This window comes from Chiloscyllium punctatum, chromosome 7 (assembly GCF_047496795.1).
Source record: "Chiloscyllium punctatum isolate Juve2018m chromosome 7, sChiPun1.3, whole genome shotgun sequence".
In the NCBI taxonomy this organism is placed as follows: domain Eukaryota; kingdom Metazoa; phylum Chordata; class Chondrichthyes; order Orectolobiformes; family Hemiscylliidae; genus Chiloscyllium; species Chiloscyllium punctatum.
The window spans coordinates 6,048,531-6,071,264 of record NC_092745.1 but is presented as its reverse complement, the minus strand read 5'-3'; positions in this window follow the sequence as shown (position 1 = coordinate 6,071,264).

The following is a 22,734-nucleotide window of genomic DNA, read 5'->3' as shown; positions in this document are numbered from 1 at the left end:
TGAAGTCAATATAAAGACCATTGAGCTGTCATCGCTCCAACTGAAATACCATGTTGTGTTGCCCAGTTTCTGTTTGGCCTCCCACTGACAGTAGAGGAGGCCAACGATTTACCGATCACCAGATGAGCACGGGGCGGGTGAGGGAATTAATTGAAATGAATGGCAACTGGAATGTTGTGTTGGGTAATGCGTGCAGAGAGCAGATGCTCCATGAATATTTCCCTGAGTGTCTCTTTGGTCCACCTGATAGAGAGGAGACCACATCGGGAGTTGGAAACGTGCCGGGGGGGGGGGGGGGGCGGGGCGTGTGGGGGGAGCGAATGGTCAGGATCAGTTCCTGTACGGAACATCAGTGCTCTGCACGCAACAACCAAACCGACGTTCCATTTACTATCCATTTTAATTCCTCCTCCAACCCACCTGGTTACATCCACATCCTTAACCTGTCAACTGTCAGAAGAACACCACCTGAGCGTGTACCTTTGGAGCTGATAGCTCAATCGCCTCAATATTGACAAGGGCAGCTTCAAAATCCCTCCATCTGCAGCCTTAACCCATTTCCGTACTCCCAGACCAGACTCACCTGTCCATCTTCTCACTATCATATCCGTTCCACCCTTCCCACTGTCCAATCACAGTAACCTCATACCTGCATGCACCTACCACCACCATACCTACCCTTCACCCTTCCATATTCCATCCCTCCATTTCTCGTCTCCCCTCCCCCTCGCCAGTCCTGACGAAAGGTCCAAGATCAAAATATTGCCTTTGTTTCTCCTCTGAGTCTGTTTGGTCTGCTGTGTTTATCCAGCTCCAAATTTATTAACTCTGTCCTGCCGCACCTGTAGTACTTACTCTCTCCAAGTTGTGGAACGGTGTAGTCTAGACATAAAAAGAAATAAATTTGGACATTTGAAACCATCGCGGACTCATTCCCCATTTCTTAACAACCTAACATACACCTTCCAGATGAAGCAGCATTTCACTTGTACTCTTTCAATCCAATCTATTTTCATTGCTATTCACACTGCAGTCTCGTTTACACTGGGGAGACCAAACAGAGACGGAATTAAGCAACACTCCCACTCTGTCTGTAGGAATGATCCTGATCCTCTCATTGCTTCCCATTTCAATAACCTACCTTGCTCACATGCTAACATTTCAGTCCTGGGCTGCTGCAATGTTCCAATGAAGCACAATCCAAGCTCGAGTAACACATCATTTTACATTTTGGTGCGTTCCAGCCTGAAGGAGTTAATATTCAATTCCATAACTTTACAGCCTGATGCCATTATGGCTGTTCTCCAATCTTCATACATTCTTTCTCCTGGAATCCCAATGAACTTGACTTGTTTGTGAATCGCTGGTCTTGAACTCAATTCAGGAACCCATTCTCCCTTCACAATCTAATTCATGCTCATTTTACATTAGCTTCTCTTTTACTACAACCAAAAGTCCATTCGTCAATGGCATTGCGCCTCCACACCGTCTGTTTCCCGTCACCCCTCCTCTACCTCTGTCAAGGGATTAAAAAGCTTATTTTACAATCCTTTAAGGTTTTGTAGAAGTGCCACATGGAACTTGAAACGCTTTCTCTGCAGATGCTGCCAGATCTGCTATATTTCTCCAGAAATGAACAAAACACATTTTCAATTAAACAAATAACCGAGGATACTGGAAACCTGAAAACAGAACAAAAAAAGAAACTGAACCTTGAAGAATAATGACTGCACCCAAATGATTAATTCTACTTTCACTCCACTGATGTTGCCAGACGTGCTTAACTTCTCCAGCATCTTCTGTTTTGCAACACGTTTCTAAAACATATGTCAACGTTGCTAAAAACTCTAATCCAACCTGGAGCGCCATATACCGGGAAATGAAAGATAACACAAGATGCACAATTTCCGTGGTTCTGAAATGACATAAGACTGGTATCGATGACACTACAGAGCTCTTATTCTTAGTCAGGGAGAGAAACAGAGCGAAAGTTATTCGCTCTAAACACAGAAGGTAGCACATGCTGGAAAGGAAAGGATTCAGATGAATATGTTAAAGGGTGTTGAGAAGTGAGACAAATTATAATTGTGACACCAAATAGATCCCCTCAGTGGAATGAGAATATAAAATTGGACGTGTATCACATCAGAAACCAAAGTGGGCCACTGAGTACACCGCTGATCGGTGAATTTGACTTGGTGTGAACTGAGGGACAGGCAGCAGAACTGTATTGGAGATATTGTAGCTCAAACTGTGTATTCCATGTGGTGCTGTAACCCACAGCAACAACAGAAACAGAATTATATTTAACTGTAAAATGCAACTTCTTGCCCGGGATAATCCCTCTCTGTACCATTTTCAGTAAACTGATCTGTGGTTCAATGACGAGTGTGGGTAAACTTGCCAGGGTCAGAACCTAAAACTGATGGCAAACCACAAAGCTACCGCACGTGACTGGTTACATTACAAACTGCAGAACTAACATCTGACAGAGAGGGTGCAATGATCCCAAGACCAACAGATCAGTTCGAAGCTATGCAGTCCTGCCACATTCAGTCATAAATGGATTAAACAACTCACTGCAGGAGAGTGTCATGCACATGTCCCCATCCTAAATAATGAACAAACCTGCACATCAGTGGAAAAGACAAGGATGTAATATCTACACCATACTCAGCCTTAAGTGTTGAGTCTATCATCCTCTTCAATTCGTCAGGATGGTCACAGAACCACAAATGGCAGTTTTCAAACAATCTGATTCACTCTATGTGACATGGAGAAATATCTGAACACAGTAGATACGATTAAGGCAATGTACAACAAGCTGGGTCCCTGAGGAAGCTGTTTCATTGTAGTTCCAATTCTGACATCTTCTCCAATGTGGCAAATTACTATGTCAAGTTCCTGGTATTTTCCAAAGTGTTTCGGGTAACGCAACCACTCAAATATATGACTTCCTAGAAGTTCTTCACTCCTCTCCCGCACCCCTTGGCAAATGGAGGTCGGAATCCCGACGGAAGTCCCGTTAAATGCGGGAAAACATACCCTTCCCGGTAGTGCACGCTTCACCTCTCCTTCTATCCTCGCCGCTCTCATAAATTGGTATTCTGGAGCAGTGAGTAGTTAAAGTTAATAATTGTCAGGGCATGGTGTCAGGAATCAGCTCATGGCCAAAGGGATCACCAAAGTTGTAATTCGTCGGTTTCAAGCACCACCTGCAAGTTCCCCTCCAAGCCACTCACTACCGTGACTTGGAAACGTACTGCTGTTCTTCACGGTCGTTGGGTCAAAATTGAGGAATTCCCTCCCGACCGGCATTATGAGTCAACCCACAGCATGTGAACTGCAGTAATTTAAGATGGCAGCTCACCACCACCTTCTCAAGAGTAAATAGGGATGGGCTATCAATGCTGACCAGCCAGCCACGCCCAAGTCCCAGATATGAATGGAAATAAAATATATTGGCCAGGGACTGAATGGAATCCCAGGAAGGAAATGGAGTTTGTAAACATAATGGACGACAATGACCTCCAAGCTCCCAATTTTTAAATAAGAAGGATAGCGAAAAAATGGTTCACATCTGCAACTGAGTAGATCAACATAGAGACCCATAAGTAATACAGCCAGATGCAAGGAGGGAGACAGGAATTGAACTGTACTCAAAGTCTCAACAGGAACACTATTGGTGGCAAGAGGTGTACTCCAAATCAAGGAACAGAAACGAAGTCGTAACTGGTTTATTGAAAAAAATATAACTGGAAAGTGAAACTTACCAGGGACACCAACGATAGCCAGGAAAGGATAATAAAAATATTGAATGACGCGAAGTGCATAATAGATCTGCTGTGATAATGGCAACCGCTCATAAAATGTTGGAAGATACAAAACAAAATTGGATAAGCCCCTGTCCATTGTTGGAACATTCCCGTCTAATATTCTCAGATTCTGATCCATTGCTGGAACTTTCCAGTCTAATGCTATCAGATTCTGATCTATCCTCACCCTCTCTCTGGAGCCACTGATCCCTGTTCGTGCTATTGGTGATGCTCCCACTGATACTGTGTGAAAACACATTGAACGGAACCAATTTAAAATTAAATGATGGAAACGCTCCCCTGGATAATTACAACCCATGGAGACTGACATTAATCACAGTCCCTGAACAAACAGGTTCAATTAACAACTTCCTTACATCACATTTCATATCGCAATAAAAGGGAATATTTACTCAGTGTGTATAGAATGGATGAGGGCTACTGATGCATGGACTATAAGTCTTCCAATTTTTAAACAATATTCGGTGAATGTGTGGGTATTGTAAGAGAACTGAAGGGTCGTATATGTCTCACCCTGTTCATAAAAGGAGACAGGGAGAAAATATCAGGCTAACTGTGTAAATATCTGGTGGGGAAAATTTTGGATACACTAACTCAAGGGAGAAAGTGAGGACTGCAGATGATGGAGATCAGAGTCGGGAATGTGGTGCTAGAAAAGCACAGCCAGTCAGGCAGCATCCGAGAAGCAGGAGAATCAACATTTCGTGCATAAACCCTTCATCAGGAATGAGGCTTGTGGCCCAAGGTGGCTGAGAGATAAATGGGGTTGGGATGGGGTTGGGGGAAGGTAGCTGAGAATGTGATAGCTAGATGACATTAGGTGTGAAGGTGATATGTCGGAGAGGAGGGTGGAAAGGATTGGTGGAAAGGATGATGGACGAGTAGGACACATCAACAGGGCTGTACATAGTTGGTAGGTGAGATTTGTAATTACGTGGGGGACGGGAAATGAGAAAACTGGTGAAATCCACATTGATCCCGTGTGCTTGCAGGTTCACAAGGCGCAAGATGAAGCTTTCTTCCTCCAGTCGTCAGGTGGTTAGGGAGTGCTGATGGAGGAAGCCCTGGACCTGCATGTCCTTGGCGGAGTGGAAGGGGGGGGTGTTAATGTTTTCAGCCATGGCGTGGTGTGATTGGTTCGTGCGGGTGTCCCACAGATGATATCTGGAATGTTCCACAAGTTGACGTCCTGTCTCCCCAGTGTAGAGGAGACTATATCGGGAGCAATGGATACAGTAGGTGTCATGTGTGAAAGTGTAGGAAAAAATCCTATGGATGTGGAAGGTTCTTCTGGCGTCTTGGACGGAGGTGAGGGGGAGGTGAAGGTGCAGGTTTTACAACTCCTGCGTGGCAGGGGAAGGTGCTGGGAGGGGAAGGTTAGTTGATGGGTGGCATGGACCTGATAAGGGAGTCGCTTTCGGAATGTTCTTTATGGAGCCCAGATTGGGGTGGGGGGGGGGGGTGGGAATACATTTTTGGTGGTGGGATCTGTTTGTAGATGGCACAGATGGGGGAGAATAATGCATTACATCTGGAAGTTTGGTGATGTGGAAGATGCGGAACAGGCAGTTCTTTATCTGTTGTGTTTGGAGGGGTGGGATTCAAGGGCAGAGGTGCGGGAAGTGGATAAGATGCACTGGAGGACATCGTCTACCAAGTGGGAGGGGAAATTGCAGTCTTTGAAGAAGAAGGCCATCTAGAATATACACTGGGTTCAGAATGTGGTGCTGGAAAAGCGTCCAAAATCGCTTTTGCCTGAAAAATCGATTTTACTGCTCCTCGGATACTGCCTGACCTCCTGTGCTTTTCCAGCACCACATTATTGACACTATTCTTCAGTATCTGCAATAGTCATTTCCGGCTACGCACTAGATTCAGCGACTTCTGTAATACCGCCTTGAATTCTGTTCTCCCTGCTATAGGAAAGATGCTTTTAAACTTGAAAGAGTGGAGGAAGTTTTTCCAAGTATACTGCTGATGTTAGGCGGGGGTGATGTTGAGCTACACGGAGAATATGAATAGGCTGGGGCTATATTCCCTGGAGTGCTGAGTCTGCGGAGTGACCTTACCTTTATTACGGTGAGTCCTGATGCTCCAGGGTGAGCAATGGTAAAGGCCAGGGAAATAGACAGAACAGTTTTACTCACATTAGAAATGCACAATTACTCAAGTTACTGAATTATGGAGTTAGACTGAAGAATGGGACTGGCTGGAGGATTCAGAATTTGGAGGGTCCAATAACAAAATTGAGAACAAAAGTAAAGCCATTCCCATATCAATTGAAATCATTCGTGATATCACATTCTCAATCCACCTCAGAGAACCAGCCAAGACAACATAAACCCAGACGAGATGTCTATTCGGCATGGAGCAGTACGCAAACCAGGCTCGTGTATTGCTGAACACAACCCTGCAATCTGTCCAGAGTGGAACACTGTGCTGACCTCAGTAGTGCATTGATATACAAACCCAGATGAGATATGTGTTCATCAGGGAGCACTATGCAGACCGGTCTGGTGTACTGTACAATACAATCCCCAATCTACCCAGAGTGGAAAGAAATGCAGACCACAGAAGTGCATTGATCTATAACCCCAGCTGATATATGTGACCAGGGTATGGAACTGTGTCCACCACCCCAGTGCATTTCTCAGTAACATTGTGTTGCATTCATGCCCAGTGTGGGGAAACTTGCAACCCATGCCAAAAGTGACAGGATGTGCGTTTGCCATCTATTTACAGCTCCATATCTTCCTTGTACCATGACAAGGGGTGCAGTGGGTGTGAAAATCACTGCGAAAGAGAGATGGCGGGGGAATCAGTTTAAATACCAACACATGGGAGAGGTATGTGGCGGAGACAGAGAGGACGTGATTGAAAGACAATGTATGGAAGGATGTGATCACAGGTTCCAGAATACTGAAATGTCGACATTTCGACAGTATCCTGTAACATGAGCCAGTGCTTTCAGGAATGATGGGTGAATAGGATATTGGTGTGATTTCAGGAGAACTTTGGATTAACATTTTTTGTGCAACTTTGTAACTGGAAGTAGGGTTAGCACAGACTTAGACCCATTGGGCTGAATTTAAGAATAATTTATCTCAGTGTCATTTTCGTTGAATGTGCCAGAGGGATCGGCTACACGAGGCTGATCTAGATTCCGGGTGCTATTTTATTGAACTCACCTCATTAACTACCCACCCCATGGTGTCCCTCTCATTCAATGCCAGCCCAATTCTACCAACCATCGTCCGGATGTCCATGGATATTACGTGATCCCTGGCACTGGTGCCATCTTTAAAAGGCCATTGGGCACACGGTTGAGCATTCTCAGTTTGTAGTTGCCCTGCACAGTTCACACCGAGCATGGCAGATAAGGGGCAATTACACCACGGTTTGCAGACAGGTGCACGGAGGTCCTGGTGGGTAGGCTAGCACAGAGAAGGACCATTCTCTTCCCAGAGTGGGCCACAACACTAGATCCAACAGGGCATGGTCTGAGCTCACCACCCAGCTCAGTGCAGTATCTGCAGTCTGAAGAAATATCCAGCAATAAAGGACAAACATCAATAACCTTCCCCACTCTGTCAGGATAAGGGTCAGTGTATTCTCTGTTAACTCACAGTCACTGTATATCCTTTATAGCACCGACCCCCGAACAAGGTTCATGCTCCAGCGCTCTCACGACTGCATGCAGCATCTTCCCTCTCTCTGTCTCTCTCTACTTCTCTCACCTCCAGTATGCCCCCTACATTAATAACACTGCATATGTAAAACACTGTGGACAGACCCCCACCGAAAACCCCTTCATTCCGCCACCCACCCCCGCGCCCCGACATACAGCATATTATCAGCCGGCCCCACACTCACTCCCTTCCTCCCTCTCTCCCAATCCAGGAAAAACATCCTGGAAGAGGACAGAAAGGGCCACGTCGGGAGATGGAGTGCTGAATATCCGTTCCATTACCCCCCCCCCCCCCCAATGTGTGGAGGACCCTAATATGAGCCGAGACAACCGGGACGCTCCGTGTGGAAATTCTGAAACATCCACAACCCACCGACCAAGTAAGGAGCAATGTTCAGTGAAGGTCAATTCTCACTTTATATCCACTGGCAGTTCCGTTTCCCCCTAGCACAACTTAGAAGCAGTCACCCTGATGCCACCACCTTTTCTGTCGAGCTGGTACAAATGGAATCCCCAAGGTCTCGGTGGGCAGGAGGGTGGTATCACAACACATCGTCACCACCACCTCCCAGGAAGGTAGCACAGAGGCTCCCTCCTACACTCCTCTTGTAAACAGCTCGATTACTGAAACTAATCTGCGAAAGTTACTGCTCTCCCCACCTCTCCTGACATTTTCAATAATCTGTGCTCAAATACACCCAGGTCACTCTGCTCCTGCACCACCATTACAACGGGACAGCTTGTTTTCCTTCCAAAGTGCATCACCTCACACTGTCCTGCATTGATCGTCGTAGGAAATATACCTGAACTCTACACCAAGTTGGTGTTGTCCTGTTGTTATTGTACTCCGTCCTCCACACACTTTACAATTCTTCCAGGTTTGGTGAGAATAACAAGGGTCGAAGTTGTCATATTGTCACACTACAGTCAAAATAACTGAAAGAGAATGTGGTGGTGGAAAAGTACAGCAGGTCCGAAAGTAATGACTGCAGATGTTCGCCATTAAGTGTGGCGCTGGAAAAGCACAGTAGGCCAGTTCAGAATTCCGATTACAGACAGGGGTGATGAAGGGCTTATGCCTGCAATGCCAATTCTCCTGGTCTTCGGATGCTGCCTGACCTGCTCTCAGCTTTGATCCCCAACACCTGCAGTCCTTACTTTCTCCTGCAGAACAATTGAAATACTGACAGACTTACAGGTGTGATCAAGGCATACACTGATAACGAACGAGCGTCAGAAATAACAACACACATCCCAAAGACCCAGAGAAAAAATGACATGCTGCAAACAGAGAAATAGAAACAATGTTTCACACCTTACAGATTGGGTGAAAATGGAGAATTTGCCACAGAGAAAGAGAAATACCTATCGACTCCCACGTTTGTCTCATGTCAGTGTATCTGTGTGTGTGTGTGTGTGTGTGTGTGTATATATATGTGTCTGTGTGGGACTGGTCTGATGGTTCCTGCGTTCCTGTGTCTGCGCACATGCCCATTTATTCGTGCATCTGCGGCTGCTGTATGTATTAGTGTGTGTATCTGTGTGTATTAGCGTTTGTGTGTATCTCTGTGTGGGACTGGTCTGATGGTTCCTGCGTTGCTTAATGTGATGGAAATCTACATTCTGTTGGCCTCTCCACTCCATTGCACAGACAGTGATGGAGGGTAAAAACCGTGCGGAATTCAGTCAGAGAGGGAGGGCAGCAGGTAACAGCATCATACAAGCTAACAGCAACATCAATAGGAATACACACAGACACACACACACACACAGACACACACACACACACACACACATGCACTCTCTCTCTAGAGGGGTGTAGAGAGGATTGCAGTTGTACTGGGGCTTATATGGAGAAACGTCTGGGCTCCCTCTGCAATGTAGAATTAATTTGTCTTTGGGAGGTATTAATGACAAACAGTGTAAATATTAAGTAGTGTTTCCATAGCAGTTGTCGCCAGTGAACCATTGGTGGAAGGAGGTGAGATAATTTGATTGCACGTTCTGCTACTTGCATTTTATTTGAATAAACTCTGACAAATGATAAGTGTGAAAGCATTCTCAATGACCCAATGATGCCAGCACAGCAATGCTGGACATGTCCACCTCTTTCTCTAATATCTTAGGGACAGCATTGCAAGGGATCAGACAAACTCCTCTCTGTTGCCAAGGATATTCTGTGAAGCATCGCACAGCCGCACAATGGGGGTGATTCACAGTCATTGATACATTCTCAAACAAACGATGAGTTCTCCACTTTCCTCCTTGGTCGAACGATGTGCATGTTAGGTAGACTGACCATGCTAAATTACCCATAATGCCCAGTGATGTGCAGCTTAGATGGATCAGCCATGTGAAATACAGGGTTACAGGGATGGAAATGATTGTGCGACATTCTATGGCAGGTCAGTGTGAACTGGATGGACTGAGTTCCACACTGATCAGATTCTATGAAGCCTGTTGCTTGCACAGTAGGGTTGGTGAACCAGCAGAGGGCGATAATACATCATTTTAAACACACGAGGAAGTAAGGTATTATCCCCCATTTCAATTAATCCACTGCACCCAAAATAAGAGTGATCCCATTACGCAGTATTACAGACGAGATCAGAACTCTGAAAAGAGATTAAGAAGTTAGCCTGGACCCTAACGTTTACTTATCTTAAAGGTAAATGTAAGGTGCTGTTTTCCTGATCGAATTCAATTGATCAAACTAATTGACATGATGCAAAACACAAATTATTCGATAACGATAGTAAAAGTATAATCAAAGAAAGATTAACGTGGAATAACTTAACTCTATTGGAAAACTTAGCAAAACTTCAAGGATTATTTTACTACTAAACAGTAACTTTTCCAATGTGGGAACAGCTCATAAATACACCCTGGGCACAAAATTCAGAAAAACAAATTGCAGGACACACAACTCCTGCAACCCAGAAAGGAAAGTTCAGAGAGACTGGCAACCAGCGACATGTAGTACAGTTTCCAACCCTGTCGAGATCCCGCTACAACTGCTGCAAACTGGCGATTAAACGCATTGGTTCTGTGAGACCTTGATTGTACTCATTGAGGCTGCTTCTATTGTTCCAACTTTAAGAAAAAAAACGAAGGCCTCAGAAACTATTTGCTCTAGTTGCTCTGGAACATTGTTCGGTACCTGTGCCTGGAAACAACTTTGAAGAGGCCAGGATAAAATAATTCCTTAAATCTTCAGTAGACACATGTACAAACACACATACAGACACTCATATATGAACAAACATGCAAGCACACTGACACAATAGTCTTTCAGATAGAGTTAGGTAAACTTGTGATTAATAAGGGAATCAAGGGTAATGGGGAGACACGAGGAGTATGTGGTTGAGAAACAAACCATCCATGATCATGCAGTAGAGCAGATTTGGAGAAGCAAATGTCCTAATTCTGTTCTCGTTTCTTATGATTCTTTGATACCTGGAAATGTCTTGGTGATTGTGCTGTGCATGCTGGCTTTAATAGTTATTTAACCAAAATATAGTCAGTGGTAATGTGGGGCATGTTTGGAAGGCTGAATGGTATTCCTAATTATGGTTGTTTCCTGTTCCTCAAAATTGGTGATGATATTTTTGTGAAGTTAACAGATTATAAAAATTAGCGGCTTCCATTTAAGACTGAGTTAAGGATCATTCTTACTGCTTGGGGATTTTCTCATTCCCAGGGAACAGTGAAGACTGGGTTAATGAAGGTATTCAAGGCTGAGCGCAACTGAACTTTGACAGACAACTGAGTCAGTATTTATTGGGAACAGGCAGGAAAGGGATATTCAGACGCAATCACATCAGCCAGGAGCATTCTGAATGTTGCAGCAGGCCTGAGGGTCCAATTGGCCGACTGATGATTCTAGCGTCTGTGTTGTTCCCTCAATCCACTCCTCGATGTTGTTAAAGAAGGAGAGAAAGACCACATTCAGCTAGTGAGGCAATGAGATAGCGGGAGACTATTCTGCCCCTCCAAGGATTTAGACAGGAACATGGTGATGTTATTCAGCCCTTCAGTACACACTCCACAGCACAGAACGAGGCCATTCAAACTGCCTAAGTTGCTGCACAAGCACAGCAGATCCCATAATATAACAGGAAGTAGTGCGTAGCGATTAATATTGCTTTGCAGCTTGGAAAACTGATGCAGATTAGTCTCTGATGCACTCCGAGTTATTTGAACGACCCAATGGATTGAAGCTCAATGAGCTAATTTATCAAGATAGCCATTCAATACATTGTCAACCGCACGCAGAGAGTCAGCAATGGAATACAGACAGGGGTAGTTTAGTGTGAACACCTTCAACAGAGACTGTTTAATGTGAATTATGACAGTTAGTGTTTTGGCAGAAGGATATAAAAGCAGTAACTGTTTAAATGCGGGAGATTACAGAACGAGGGACACAGAAGGATTTGTGAATACTGTTGCATGAATCATGTTAGGTTAGTCAGCATGTGCAGCAAATGATTAGGAACATAAATGGAATGATGCTGCAAAGGGTATCAGGTTTAATCGTCGGAATGTTTTACTGTATCAGTACAGGGAATCGCTGAGATCACACCCGATGCAGTGTGAACTGATTTGAATCGTAAACTGACAAAAAGAAAGATTCAAACTGAGGAAGGATACCATTCTGAGGAAGGTTCACCAAACCCAAAATGTTAACTCTGATTTCTTTTCACAGAAGTTGCCAGATCCGCTGATAGTTTCTAGGAGATTCTGTTTTTTTTTTGTTCCTTATTTACAACAGGAAGTTGTTAGTAGAGTTTTATATTGATTTTCTATTTGGAAAACTGAATCCAGTGGAGTGCTCCAGGGATCAGTCTATATCCGTTATCCACAGTTCTTTTGGTTTCCGGAAAAAAAAATCATTTGATATAGAAACTTCCAAAGGTACTTCACTTTATTGTTTCTGAGTTGAAGGCCTTGTAGAATGAAGGATATGCATTTTAGGTCTCAGTACATGTGATTTTTCAGCTGTACTAGATAAGATCTTGAATCCGTGTATCAGGTGAATACCTGATGGACATTTCCTCTTGTGTGGGAGACTAAATCTAGGAAATCCATTTTAAGAATAAGTATTCACTTTCACACAGATATTGGAACGTTATCAACTGTTTTTATAAGAGGCAAAAGAATTATAGTCACAGAATCCAACAACATGGAACCACACCTTTTGTTCAACTAATACTACCAGCCTAAGTTTGGCCCATATCCCTCCAAACCTTTCCTATTCTTGAACTTTTACAAATATCTTTTAAATGTTGTAACTGTACCTGCACCCGCCACTTCATTTGAAAGTGCATTACACACACTAATATCTCTATGTAAGAACAAATTGCCCCTCATGTACTTTTGAAATCATTCTCTTCTCACATTAAAATATACTCGATGGTTTAGAATTCCTCCGTCCGAGGGAACAGAAACATATTATTCACCTTATCAATATCTCTCATAATTTTATAATGATACCCTTGGATCTTTTGCGCTGCAGGGAATAAAACATATGATTCGACCCAATCTTTCCTTATACCCCAATCCCTCCATCCTTAGCAACATTCCGTTCAATATATTTTAACCCTAATCAACTTAATAATGTCCTTCCGCTGACTGAGTGATCAGAACCGGACCCAGTACTCCAAAAGAAGCCTTTTCAATGCCCTGTACAACCTCAATATGAACTCCCGACACCTACCGTGAAACCTTTGAGTGACGAAGGCAAACGTACTAAATGCTTTCTAAAATACTTTTTTCACGTTTGATACAATGTTCAAAGAATTATGTACTAAAATCCCTCGATTTCTATGGCCTAAAGTACGACCTGGGACCCTATAATTATTTCTTGTACGTCATGCACATGTTTATTTTATCAAAATGCAGTACCTCACATTTAGAGTATCTAATTACCATCTCTCACTCCTCAATCCATTGACCTAATTGAACGATATCTCTTTGCAATCGCAGATAACTGTCTCACTGCCCAATATAACAGTAATTTTGGTGTCATCTATAAATGCCCCAACCATGCCTTCGATATTATCACCCTAACCTTTTACATCAATGAAAAACAAAAGTCCATCCAGTACTGATCCCTATGGAATACTGCTTGTCACAGGCTTCCAGGCCAAAGCAAAATCCTTTATTCTGTCTCCATCTGTAAAACCGAATTTACATCCAGTTGTTAAGTTTACCCGCAATCCCATGTGCTCTAACTTTATCAATTAGTCTACCATGCAGAACCTTATCAAAGGCCTTGCTAATGTGCAGTTAAACAACATCTACCATTCTGCTACAATCAATCTTTCTGTTTACTTCATTTAAAACAAACAAATCAGGTTTATAAGACCTGATTCCGCTCATACAAAACCTTTCTGACCAATACAAATATGCATGTAAATCTTATGTTTCAGTTTCTCGTCCAACAACTTACTCATCTCCAATGTCAGACACACAGACTACAGGTTCCATGCTTTTCCTTCCAGCCTTTCTAAAGGCGCAGCATTAGCCACCTTCCAGTCCTCCAGTACTTCACTTGTGTGTATAAATTATTCAACAATATCTGCTGGGTTCCCATAAATTCAAAGAACAAAGAACAAAGAAAACATTATGAAGAATATTTCAGCACAGGAACAGGCCCTTCATCCCTCCAAGCCTGCGCCGATCCAGTTCTTCTATCAAAGCATATTTTCTAAGGATCTGGATCCCTTTGCTCCCTGCCCGTTCTTATATTTGTCTAGATAGATCTTAAATGATGCTATTGTGCCCACCACGAACACCACTACTGGCAACACGTTCAAGGCACCCCCAACCTCTGCATAGTGAACTTTACACATATACCTCCCATCAACATATCCAATCTCACGTTGAACTCTTGGCCCCTAGAAATTCAGTACGCCACGAGGGAAAAAAAAATCTTTTTGCCATCCACCGTATCTATGCATCTCATGATTTTGTAGACCTCATTCAGATTCCCCCTCTCCGACCTCTGTCTTACTAATGAAAATAATCCTAATCTACTCAACTTCCCTTCAAAGCTTGCACCCTCCATATCAGGCAATATCCTAGTGAACCTCTTCTGCACTCTCTCCAAATCATCCACATCGTTTTGGTAATGTGGGCGACCAGAAATGTACCAGATATGAACCATAGTCTTATTGAACTGTAACATGACCTGCCAAATCCTGTACTCAATACCTCGTTAGATGAAGAAAACATTTCATATGTCTTCTTGACAAATCTATTGACCTGCATTGCCACCTTCAGGGATCAAATGACTTGAACACCCAGAGATCTCTCTGCACATTAATTTTCCTCTGGACATTTCCACTTACTCTATAATTCGCTCTTGATTTGGAACTTCCAAAATGCATGATGTCGTATTTGACAGGATTGAACTCCATCTGCAATTTCTCAGCCCAAATCTCCAACCAACATATCTTTCCTTCCACAATATCCTTGCATACACATGATCCGGTCCGGGAAATTGATCAATCCTTATGGTTTCTCAGAACTTGCACGCACAACAACACCCAAATCTCTCTGCGCTGGTCTTTTGTTTTCACAGTCTCTCTCCATATAAATAATCATTTGTTTTTTTTATTATTCCTTCTGAAGTGCTTGACCTCACACTTTATTACAATGAGCTCTATCTTCTAATTACATAGTGCAGGTTTCTTACATTCTTGTCACACCATGCAGTCCAACCTATCTTTACCACTGTCAAATATGCATTGATTGCATTCTACATCCCCCCTTCCAAAAAAAACCTTTAATACAGAGAGTAAGCAACTGGGAATCCAAGGGCTGACATTTGTGGGACTCCACTTATTATGCCTCTCTGAACTCACACAGACATATTCATCAAGACCCACTCATTTGTGTCTTCATAAATGTTCAATCCCTGAACAATAACCCACAAGTTCCTACCTTGTACAATACACGCTTTATATGGTACTTTACAAAATGCTTACCAAATCGAATTACACAATCTAAGGATTCAATTTGATTACCACTACTTCTCCTTTTCAGATAACTCCATTGAGTCTGTTTGATTCCATCAAATTATTGAAAATCACACTTTATTTTACTGAATAATGGACTCGAGCAGTTTACTAATAATAGACATAAGGCAGCTAGCCTTTATTTTCCTGCTTTCTGCCTTCCTCCCTCCTTGAAAACAGGCATCACAGTAAGACCTTTGAATCCACTGAAATCCCCTTGGACTGTAGTGATATTTGAACAAATGCCAGGAGTACGTCTGGAGCACATTCTTTCGAAATCCAGGAAACAGAACACGAGCTTTTGATGGATAGTTTATCCCAAATCATATTCTTTATCAAACGGGTTGTCTTGAAGATAAGGCCTGCGATCCTTTGGGATGTTCTCTGTCTAAACAGTCACAACCAATATAGAATAGTTGTTTGAGTTATTTGAGAGTTTACGTTTTTCCTGTGTGGAATTTCCCAATGTCATCTTCCAATTGTTTCAAAAAACGTTTTTAGCTATTCTCTTTTTTTTCTTATTTTGATTTCTACATGGAAACTCGTGCCATTTTTGTTTATATTTTGCAACAATTTACCTTCCTAAATCACTTGTCTCCTCCTTTATTCGCTTTACGTCTTTCAATTGATGGGCTCTAAAATAAAAGTCCCAAACCTCTGGTCTTCCAGCAGTTTTCATCATTTGTGTGCCTTTGTTTTCATTGGGTACTCACCCTGATTACATTTGCTTACCATACTAAGTTTACCATCTCATCAATTCCTTTTTGATGTTTTTTAAAATGTGTTCACGGAATTAGGGAATCACTGGCTAGGTCAGCATTAGTTGCCTATTTTTAAATACACAGAGGTCAGTTATGAATCAACTACATGGCTGTGGGATTGGAGTCACATGTAGGTCAGACCAGGTAAGGATGGCAGATTCCTTCCCTAAAGGACTTCAGTGAACCAGAGAGGTTTGTCCAACAATTGACAATGGATTCATGGTCATCATGAGATTCTTCATTCGAGATTGTTTTTATTGAAATCAATTTTCACCATCTGTCATGGCAGGATTTGAACCCAGGACGTTATCGGGGTCTATGGATTAACAATTCAGCGATAACACCACAAGGCCAACGTCACCCCATCATGTTTGATTGATGTGAAATGTTAATTTAAATATCTGCCAATGTTATCAACTGAACTTCCTTTCAGTCTATTTTTCCAGCTCATTGTAAGTAACAAGTGCTGAAGCTGTTGATTATAACATAAGAACTTGGAGCAGGAGTAGGCCGTACAGCCCTTCGACCCTGCTTCATCATTCAATAAGATTATGGCTGATCTTTTTGTGGACTCAGCTCCACTTACCCAACCTCTCACTGTATCCATTATTTTCTTCCATTGTTAGAAAAAAAACGCCTGACTTAAAAACAGTTTCCTGAATAGCGTCAATTACTTCCCCGGCCAAGGAATTCCACAGATTAATAACACTCTGGGTGAAGACATTCTTCCTCAATTCAGTCCTAAATCTGCTTCCTCTAATCTTGCTGTGCCCTCTTATCCTAGCTTCACCTGTCAGTGGAAACATCCTCTCTATTTCTATCTGATCCATTCCCATCATTATTTTACTTGTTTCTGTAAGATCCCCCTCATTGTTCTGAATTCCAATTAATGTAATCCCAACCTACTCAGTCTGTCCTCATAAATCAACCGCCCTCAATTCCGGAATCAACCTCCTCTGCACTTCCTCCAGTGCCAGTCCATCATTTCTCAAGTACGGAGACAAAATCTGCAAGCAGTACAGCAAATGTGATCTCACCAGCACCTTGTACAGCTGCACCATTACCTCTCTGCTTTCAAACTCAATCCCTTTATCAATGAAGGAGAAAATTACATTTGCCTTCCTAACCACTTCTTGTACCTGCAGACCAAAAGGCTGTAATTCATGCCTGATTCTTCTCAAACCTCTAAGGGGCTTTCCCATGTGGATTAAAGCATGATCAGCTGACGATGACTAACATGGAGTTTCAATGGATTGACAGAGAATAATTGTGAAGGTCATGAGTCAAAGTTGCTGATATCCCTGTCTGACAGAGAGCTTCACGTGGGATGCTTTGGGAAGTGAATGAAAACAGCAGCAATGACACAGTACCAACATCTGTACAGGGGTTCAAATCATTGTCAAGGAGGGAAACGGAGAGAAACACATTCATTTTCAGCACAAATCTGGAAGGGAAAACAAATTTGAGGGATACATGAGAAATGATTTGAGGAATGAGAATAATTGGAGAAGTGATGCCAGAGAGAGAAAAACTGATAAAAAATGAGAAATTTAATATGAGATATTACTACACTAAAAGCCACTCTAGGTAAATGATTATTGGGGTGATAAGTGAATTAGAGTCTGTGTGAGTTGATGGACAAGCAGCAGAGTTGAGGATAAACTGAGGTTCATGGAGAGTATAAAGTGAGACGCCAATGAGACGATTATTAGAATAGTTGAGACTGGAGCAGACCGAGACATGGATGAAGTTTTCAGAAGTGGAGTGTCTAAGGCAGGGATACAGATCGAGGCTGCAATAGAGCTGGGAAATGGGGAAGGTTTTGTTGACAGATTCGAAAATTAGGAAGAAACTCAAATCACTTTAAAATGGAGTGGTGAGATTGTACACAATCTTGTTCAAGCTCAGGTAAAAGCTGGGAGAGGAATAAAGTCAGTACATGTGGGAGATCACAGCAAAGCTTGATGATACGGGCTCCTGTGTTATAACAGGAATGGAGCAGAAGGCAGAAATAGAAATGAATTTATAAAAAAAAGAGCATGCCACTAACTCTATCATTGATATGATACTTAGAATAAGGATTTCACTATTTAGACAATGTTACAGCTTCCAAAAGATTGATAACCAAAACAAAAGCATGGCTTGTGTGAGATACAGAGCACAGCTCCCTCATTATCTGTGTGCACGGAGATGGGGCTGGGGGCGGGGGGAGTGGTATTGAACATTTCAGTAAGGATGCTGGGCTACAATTATGTAGGAATTCGTGAGTTTACATATTGAATCCTATTTGCAGGTTTGGTCAGTCGTTTTTGTAAGTATACATATACCTTGTGTGCTGTCCAGAAAACGTTCACTCATTTGAAGCTTCAGATGTTCAGGTTATCTTTTGAGAAAAGGTGATAAACTCCCTTGTTAACATAAGTGTGCTCAGGAGAGAGGAATTAATTTCTAACATGCTGTATAATATTCACAATGTGCATATGAAAATGATTATGTAAATTATTGGTGGGTCCACCTTGAGTTTTAACATTGCTCTTTATCTTTTGATATCATAGATCAGTTGTGTACATTTTTTTAGCACTATGTCAAAGAATGTACAAAGGTAGGCAGCCGAACTGGGAGCATGCCATTCAGCCCCTTATTTTGACCCTGATATAATTAGATCACGCTGAGCTGATTATACCATTGAACCTGCATTCCCAACTATTCTGCAAATCTGTACAGCCCTTTCCTGATCGAGAATCTATCTACTTCTGCCTTTAAAAGATGTTTAGGGTCTCTGCTTCCACTAAATTTTCAGGTAGAGAAATCTAAAATAAAACCACCTACAGAAAGGAACGTTAATTGATGTTTTGAATGGGTGATTTCTCATGTTTAACAAATGAGCTATAAGTTTGCATGTTACACATAAGTTGAAGCATTCTATCCACAGCTAATCTGTCAGGATCCAATATAATGTTTATCAGATCGTGGGCCAACATAGTCAATTCAGCAAATCAAGTCTGCTCCACAATTCATTACCATCATGGCTGACTGCTGATCCTCAAATCCGCCTTCTTGCCTTATCCCTACAGCTCTTGATTCCCTTACTGCTTAGAAATCTGTCCTCCATCTGCATTGATTAGACTTAGCGACAGGATTTCAACAGGCCTATTATTCAGTAACCCTCTGAGGCAGAAAGTACTCCTCACCTTCATCTTAAAGATATGCTCCCTTTGATTGAGGCTATAAGCTGTGGTCCTGGACTCTCTCACAAACGGAGACAACCTTGTTGGCAATGAGCCTGTCCACCCTACTAGGAATCTGATTTTGTTTTCATTAAGATCTCTTCTCATTCTTCCAAACTCCAATGAGTTTTTGACTAAACTACTCAAGGTCACTCCATAAGAAAATACCTCAATTCTCAGGATTAATTCTGTGGAGCTTCTCACATCTGCTACCAACATGTCTATTATCTTCTCTACATATTTCCTTCGAAAGTTCGAGGAGAACAGTTCACATTTGTGCAGGTTCAGTCTGCATAGAAACGTGTACATGTTTAGAATGATATGTATGCGCCACGACATTTGAACCAATTTCTAATATGCGAACCAATTTCCTATTTTTACTGAATTGCATGCCAACGTTTTGACTGTCAAGTCGAGGGCCTGAAATGCCTGAGTCCTTTCTCTTGTAAATTAGATTCAGCTCTTATATTTTGCCTGACAATGTTAATCAGTACAAACTTTCCAATGCGATATGTCTGATGCCAAATTTGTGTGCACGCACCTTAATTTTTTCGATCTCATGTTGAACTCCTTGCCTCATCCTCGCCATTTGCCTTCCCAATTCTGGTTATGTTACTCACAGATATGGAGGTAGTACTTTCATTTCTATCACCCAAGTCATTGTGCAATTAATAATTCTGGCCCCAGCACTGATCCCTGTGGCACCACATTGGTTAAAGGTCATCATCCCAAAAATAGTCCCTAGATGATTCTCTTTCAGCTGATCCTCTCTGCAGACATGATATATTCAATTAAACTAATTAAAGGAAAGGACAGTGGAATTGAGTGTGTAAATGGGAAAAGGAGAGAGAAATAGCAGTGCAGTGTGAGAGTGGGAGGGGTATTTGGAGGGAGATTGGCAAAGGGCGCAAGGTGAATTCTGCTGAAAGCCAAGTTGGAGTGGGAGACCCAGAAGGGAAAGTAAGGACAGAGGGAGTCAAACCCAGCTCCTGAGCTCAGGGCGCGGTGCCCTCCCCTTCCCTGAGGACCAGGACTTGGGGCTGAGTCTGTCTCTCTCCAGCTCAGCTTCTCCAACACAAAGACACACAACAACATCGGTCAGTCTGCTGCTCGGCACGCTTTAATCAAGATTTTTATTGTTTACAAATGGAAGTGATGGATACAGTCAGTGGGATGGTGCCTTTTCTCACTGGCCCCTGAGTTGTGAGAAACATTGAAATGTTTCCCTGTAACCCCGCTGTGGGATACGGATGGACAAACCAGCGCTATCCTCAATCTGTTACCATAGCGACAGGCGGCTACATCACTGAAACACTGAACTGAATTGAGAAAATCCCGGATGATGTGGTTAATGAGAGAATTTGATTGATGGATGGATTTGGGTGAAGGGATATTTCAGTACATTCTTCAGCTGCTGCCTGAACTTAGTCTGGGTTACAGCATAAATCGTGGTGTTTGTGCAGCAACTGAGGAGCTGCAGCATGAAGCCCAACTCCCGCAGAAAGTCATGGAGATACACAGAATGATACCCAATATACAACATCCGGTACCATATAGAATACAGCATGAACATTGACCATAAAAGTATGAAATTGGCCGATATCACATACAGTAAAATGATGGATTTTTTTCGGTTTCTCATTTCTGTGTCAGACTGAGCGTCCCCATTGGTGTGAGCGCGGAGTCTCCTGCGGGCTCTGCTGGTCACTAAAATGTGTCTGACGGTGAGAACATTGAGCAGCAGAATCAGGAGAAATGGGACACACGGGGTTAGAATGTGGTGGAGGGACTCGATTGTGACCCAGATACTGGAGAATTGAACAGTGACTGTTACAAAACAAAACCAGGGGCGGTTCTCCAGCCAATACCGAGCCGTGAGCATAAAATACCAGGAAATGTTCTTTAAACAGCTCAGCACAGTCACTGCTCCCAGAACCACAGCCGCCGTTTTCTCACTGCAATACTTACTTTTCAGCTTCTGGCAACAAATGGCCACAAACCGATCAAAGGTGAAAGTGACGGTGAACCAGACAGAGCAGTCAGTGGCTGCATAAAGCAGGACGGCGTGGATATTACACACGGGGACGGAATCCATCAGGAAATAAAACTGTTCCCGATAAACAATGGGAATGTGTCTCAGGATCAGGTCGAGGATAATGACCAGGAGGGCCGCCGCTGCCATGGCCCCCAAGTAACGTCTGACACATGGAGACAATCCACAATCTTTATAAAGCAGGACGTAGATGGTCACTACGTTAACTGTGAGGAAGGAAAACAAATGCCATTAACCATCATCCTTGAGGCAAAGGGACCCGTTCGATTGGGGACCCAGTGAGATTTTCAAATGTGTACCTGTATTCATGGATTTACTAAAATAATTGGAGCTGGAATAACATATGGGAAGGTCAGAATTACAGACAAAAATGTGACATAAACCGCAAGGAACCCTCCCTCCCCAAACACACAGAGACACATCCATAAGGACAGATGGTTTGGAGAACATTCCCACACACTCTATCACTCGAGAGAGGTCACTCCTTTCCAGTTCCTAATACAGAGGGTGGAAACGTTGCTGTCCTGAAGGATTCTCTCCCAGTTTCCTGAAGAGAAACGGAGTTTGGGAATTTCTGTATTTTGTTCTAAATTGTGGTCGATCCTGTGTCGTGAAGAAATGTAAATGCACGGAAAACGTATTCACCCCTTCAACTGCCTGAGGGGCCTTTGAAACAGTATCTCCTTCTCCCTGGAACGGGATCTCTTCCCTCTGGATCTTATCGTGTGTTCAATTCATTGACGTCCGGCCGTTCCCAAACAATGTCAGGGATAGAACGTTCCGGGGCTGTCAGTTATGGAATGTTGGGGACAGAATATTCTGGGGAATGTCAGTGATAGAATGTCAGGGACAGAATGCTCCGGCGAGTGTCAGTTATCGAATGTCAGAAACAGAACGTTCCGGGGAATGGCAGTTATAGAACGTTGGGGACAGAACTTTCTGGGGAATGTGAGTTAAAGAATGTCAGGGACAGAATATTCCTGCGAGTGTCAGTTATCCAATGTCAGGGAAAGAACGTTCCAGGCAATGGCAGTTATAGAATGTTGGGGATAGAACATTCTGTGTAATGTCAGTTACAGAATGTTGGGGATAGAACATTCCGGGGAATGTCAGTTATAGATTGTTGGGGACAGAATGTTCCGAGGAAT